A 5,941-nucleotide genomic window follows, 5' to 3' on the forward strand; every position below is an offset into this window, starting at 1 on the left:
TTTACCATTTTAAAGCACTTTCACTTGAATTACCTAATCTGGTCCTCGCAATACTAATAATCAAAGTATCCCAGAGCAGTTCAACAAAAACCAAGTTATACTATTCTGCCATTTTATGCTAGTATAAACTCATATTTATTCAGTTAACAAGCATTTATTGAGGGTTTACTATGAGCCTGCTTCTCATAATAGGTAGAAACACGAATCAAATTTGACAAAGATCCTACACTGAAAAAAATGAGCAACCAGAGTATATGTGTTGGGAGATGGGGTGAGTTATAAGATATACGCACAAAGAACATAATTTAAGGTAAAAAGTGAATAGGTAGCATCAAAAGGGTACCCAAAAAAGTACAAACTATTGTCTCAATGATCTGCAGATCACGAAGCCTGGGGGTCTTCCGTAAGAATCAAAACTCTGAACTCAAGTTGTTCATATGACTTTCTTTGCTTATTTATTCACAATAGTTCTTTTAGGATTGTACTGATCCTACAACACTCTACTGTGCAATATGACCAAGGGGCAAGCACACAAAGTCAGAGACAAGTAAATCGGAGCAGCTGGGGCTGCTCCACTTACTAGCTGTTTGGGAGAGTCATTTAACCTCTCTGAGCCTCTGTATGGTAAACTGTATTTTCTAAAAGTGACCATGTCAACATTTCTCTTCAGAACTTTGTCACTCCTCCACTAAGAGGAAAAGTCAATGTCTCCTCCTCTTGAAATTGGGCATTCCTCATAGTCACGTAGTCACTCAATGAACAGAATGTGACAGAAGTTAATGCTACAGTGACTTCCAAGGCTACTCATAAAAATGATCTCATTCTCTCTCTCTCCCTCTCTCCACTCTTAATACTCACCTTTGAAATCTGTCCACCGCGCTCTTAGGAAGTGCAAACTAGTCCATGTGAAAATATCACATGCAGTTCGTCAGCACCTATCGGCATCAACCACTCAACTTGTGAGTGGATGAGCTTTCAGATGATCACAGACCCAGTCTTCAAGTCTCCCAGCTGAGGCCTCAGACCCTGTGGAGTAGAGAGACAAGCCATCTCTATCTGAATTCCTGATCCACAAATAGGTGAACCTAATAAATGGTTGTTTTGGTGTAATTTGTAACAGAGATAGAGTAACTGGAACATTCAATTCCCTCATCTGGAAAAACAGGAGGAGAACAGTATTTAGAGTGTTGTTTTGAGGATTAATAGAGCCAATATAAAGCATTTAGTAAACTACCAGGCACACTGCCGATAATAGATGGAAATTACTGTAACCATGTTAATCCCTCTGAAAGATTGTTCTCTCTGCTACATGCCACATTATTTTGCCTCCTCTCTCCACCTCCCTGGTAGAAAAGTCAATCCTCATTCTGAAACTGCACCCCAACCCAACACATATTCCAGAATTAAACCAGTCTTTAGCTTATGAGCAGCTAGGTGCCTTTTAGCAAGCAGTTTGTACATCCCTAATCCCTTGCAGTAAACTTTAACTCTGAAGGTGGGAATTAACAGAGATGGAGTGGATGGAATAGCCAAGAACAGACAACGCAGACAAAAACTCTTTGGTGGTGAACCTACTTTCTAATTATTTTCTGCTGTCACTTAGGGCAGTATGTACTTGTGTGATATCTCACACACACACACACACACACACACATTCACCATTTGAAATGAGCACTTGTGTGATCAAAAATCATGCTGGTTGGTATTCAAAGCATCAGCTTAAACATTTCATTTTTCTGTTCATTCATTCATTCATTTTACAGACCTTTACTTAGCACCTTGTACACTCCAGGAGCTATATAGGTACTAGGACTTCAATGATACATCCTACATGGTCTGTACACTTAAAGATTTACAGTCTAAAGGTAGAACATATACGAGTTCTATTTGGTTATTGCGGAGTTCCTTCTTCTCCCCCAAAATCCTTAATAGTCTGCTTACACTAAAAATGTGTTTTAGTTAAAGAGGTCAAACTTTAAAACAAATAAGTTATATATTAAGGCATCTTCAATTTATGTTGATATTCTTCTCTAGTAATTTACATTATCTTCATCATTGGCACACATATGAACTAACACAATATTTCAAGTATATCTGTTTTGTCTTCTCTTCAGTTAATGAACAAAGCTAAATGATCATGGTATTGCCATATGGGTACAAATATTACAGTGCACATGTTGTACTCGTGAACATAATAAATATTTGCTAAACAAGACAATGAAAGTGGGGTTCTGGTGAAAACAGACTTAGTGGAAATAAAAAGAATCTGACAAGCTTTGCACAAGTTCCACAACAGCTGCCTGAGGGAGTCATGTTGCCCATCAGGATCAAATCCCTCTGAGAGGACTTGAATGAGCAATAGCCCTATCAACTGTCATAGTTAATGCTTCCTAGAAAAGCAGCTGCACTGAAAACTCCTTACTGCTTAGTAAACTATTCAGTGTTCATAGCCCAAGTGATAAGTATACATCCTCCCATAGAGCCTATCAAGGCTAACTCCATTTTGTCATATATTCCTACTTCACCAAAAGTCCAAGCCCCCATGTCACCCTTTATTTCATAACCAAAGTGCTTTCTACATCCTCATCCAGTTCTCCTCCTTTCTCCTTCTACCTAAACCCCAGATTTTCACATGCCTGGTTTCCTCTCATTGTTCAGGTCTTACATCAATTACCATCTTCTCAGAGGCCTTCTCTATGCCATTAAGTAAGTCTTCTGTTATGCTCTATTACAGCACTATTGACTTCATTCACAGCATTGTCACAAGTTGTAATTATAAGTTATTTTTTTTTCTTTACTTGTTTCATAACTTCTTTACTTACTTATTTACTTGTTTATCATATCTTTCCAAATTAGGTGATAAGGTCCATAAAAGTCAGGGATAATACTCATATTGCTTACCACTCTATACCAAAAGACTAAATCAGGCACTAGCATGTGGTATGTGCTCAATTAATATATGCTGGATGAAAAAATAAAAACATGAAATACATAAATATCTAACAAGAATGTATCATTATATTAGCAGAAACATATACTTCGCTCCAATTCCACTACACTCATGCAAGTCAACGTCATCTCTTAATTGATTCAAACAACTTTTAACTGGTCTCCTAGCTTCTGCTACTTCACTACTTTTTTCCCTTCTATTTAGTTTTGCAGCTTTTTTACTGATGCATAATGAACTAAAAATATTATATTAGTTTTAGGCATATAACAGTGATTTAATATTTTTATACATTACCAAATGATCAGCACAATAAGTCTTGTTACCATCTGTCACCACACAAAGTTTTTGCAATATTATTGAATACATTCCCTGTGCTTTTCATTACTTCCCCATGGCTTATTTAAAACTGGAAGTTTGTACCTCTTAATCCCCCTCACCTATGTCACACGTCACCCTACACCCCACCCTTCTGGCAACTACCTGTTTGTTCTCTGCATCTATGAGTCTGTTTTTTTCTTATATTTATTCATTTGTTTTGTTTTTTTTTTGTTTGTTTTTTTGTTTTGTTTTTTAGAGTCCACATATAAGTAAAATCATATGGTAGTTATCTTTCTCTCTCTGGCTTATTTCACTTAGCATAATACCCTCTAGGTCCATCCATGCTGTTGAAAAGGCAATATGTCATTCTTTTTTATGGCTCAGTAATATTCCATTGTATGTGTATATATGTGTGTATATATATATGAGGTAACATCTCACTATGGTTTTGATTTGCATTTCCCTGATGATTAGTGATACTGAAAATCTTTTTATGTATTTATTGGCCATCTGCATGTCTTCTTTGGAAAACTGTCTATTCAGGCCCGCTCATTTTTTAATCAAGTTGTTTTTTTTTTTGATTATTGAGTTGTATGACCTATTTATATATATTGTCTATTAATGCCTTTTCAGTCATGTCACTTGCAAATATTTCCTCCAATTCAGTAGGTAGTCTTCTCATTTTGTCAATGGTTTCCTTTGCTGTGCAAAAGCTTTTAATGGGGGGGACCTTGAAGATGGCGGAAGAGTAAGACACGGAGATCGCCTTCCTCCCCACGGATACACCAGAAATACATCTACACGTGGAACAACTCCTACAGAACACCTACTGAAGGCTGGCAGAAGACCTCAGACCTCCCAAAAGGCAAGAAACTCCCCACGTACCTGGGTAGGGCAAAAGAAAAAAAGAAAAAACAGAGACAAAATAATAAGGACGGCACCTGCACCAGTGGGAAGGAGCTGTGAAGGAGGAAAAGTTTCCACACACTAGGAAGCCCCTCCGCGGGCGGAGACTGCGGGAGGCGGAGGGGGGGAGCTTCGGTACCGCGGAGGAGAGCACAGCAACAGGGTGCGGAGGGCAAAGCGGGGAGATTCCCGCACAGAGGATCGGTGCCGACCGGCACTCACCAGCCCGAGAGGCTTGTCTGCTCACCCGCCGGGGCGGGCGGGGCTGCGAGCTGAGGCTCGGGCTTCGGTCGGAGCGCAGGGAGAGGACTGGGGTTGGCGGCTTGAACATAGCCTGAAGGGGTTAGTGCACCACGACTAGCTGGGAGGGAGTTCGGGGAAAAGCCTGCACCTGCCGAAGAGGCAAGAGACTTTTTCTTCCCTCTTTGTTTCCTGGTGCGTGAGGAGAGGGGTTTAAGAGCGCTGCTTAAAGGAACTCCAGAGACGGACGCGAGCCGCGGCTAAAAGCGCGGACCCCAGAGACGGGTGCGAGCCGCGGCTAAAAGCGTGGACCCCAGGGACGGGCGGGAGCCGCGGCTAAAAGCGCGGACCCCAGAGACGGGCGGGAGACGCTAAGGCTGCTGCTGCCGCCACCAAGGGGCCTGTGTGCGAGCACAGGTCACTCTCCACACCCCTCTTCCGCGGAGCCTGTGCAGCCCGCCACTGCCAGGTTCCCGGGATCCAGGGACAACCTCCCCAGGAGAACGCACGCTGGCCTCTGCCACAACGTCACGCCGCCTCTGACGCCGCAGGCCCGCCCCGCACGCAGTGCCCCTCCTTCCCCCCCCCCCCACCCCCGGCCTGAGTGAGCCGGAGCCCCCGAATCAGCGGCTCCTTTAACCCCGTCCTGTCTGAGCAAAAAACTGACGCCCTCCAGCGACCTACACGCAGAGGCAGGGCCAAATCCAAAGCTGAGCTCCTGTGAGCTGCGAGAACAAAGAAGAGAAAGGGAAATCTCTCCCAGCAGCCTCAGAAGCAGCGGATTAAAGCTCCACAATCAACTTGATATACCCTGCATCTATGGAATACCTGAATAGACAAGGAATGATCCCAAATTGAAGAGGTGGAATTTAGGAGCGAGATCTATGATTTTTTTTCCCTTTTCCTCTTTTTGTGAATGTGTACGTGTATGCTTCTGTGTGAGATCATGTCTGTATACTCTTGCTTCCACCATTTGTCCTAGGGCTCTATCCGTCCATGGTTTTTTTAAAAAATTTTTTTCTTAATAATTAATTTTAATTGTAATAACTTTATTATACTTTACCTTCGTTCTTTCTTTCTTTCTTTCCTTCCTTCCTTCCCTCCTTTAGACAACGAATCACCCCAAATTGAGGAGGTGGTCTCTGAGAGCAAGATTTATGATTTTTCCCCCTTTACCTCTTTTTGTGAAGGTGTATGTGTATGCTTCTGTGTAAGATTTTCTCTGTATAGCTTTGCTTCCAACATTTGTCCTAAGGTTCTATCCGTCCCTTTTTTTTTTTCTAAATATTTTTTAATTCAATAACTATATTATACTTTATTTTATTTTTACTGTATCTTCTTTCTTTCTGTCTTTTTTCCTTCTTTCCCTCCTTCCTTCCTTCCTTCCTCCCTCCCTCCCTTCCTCCCTCCCTCCCTCCTTTCTTTCCTTCTTTGCTTCTTTCTTCCTTCCTTCCTTTCCTCCTTTCCTTCTTTCTTTCCTCATACTTCTACTAATTCTCTCTACTTTTTCTCCCTTTTATTCTGAGC

This window comes from Monodon monoceros, unplaced genomic scaffold (assembly GCF_005190385.1).
Source record: "Monodon monoceros isolate NGI ecotype Baffin Bay Population unplaced genomic scaffold, NGI_Narwhal_1 Super_Scaffold_14, whole genome shotgun sequence".
Lineage (NCBI taxonomy): Eukaryota > Metazoa > Chordata > Mammalia > Artiodactyla > Monodontidae > Monodon > Monodon monoceros.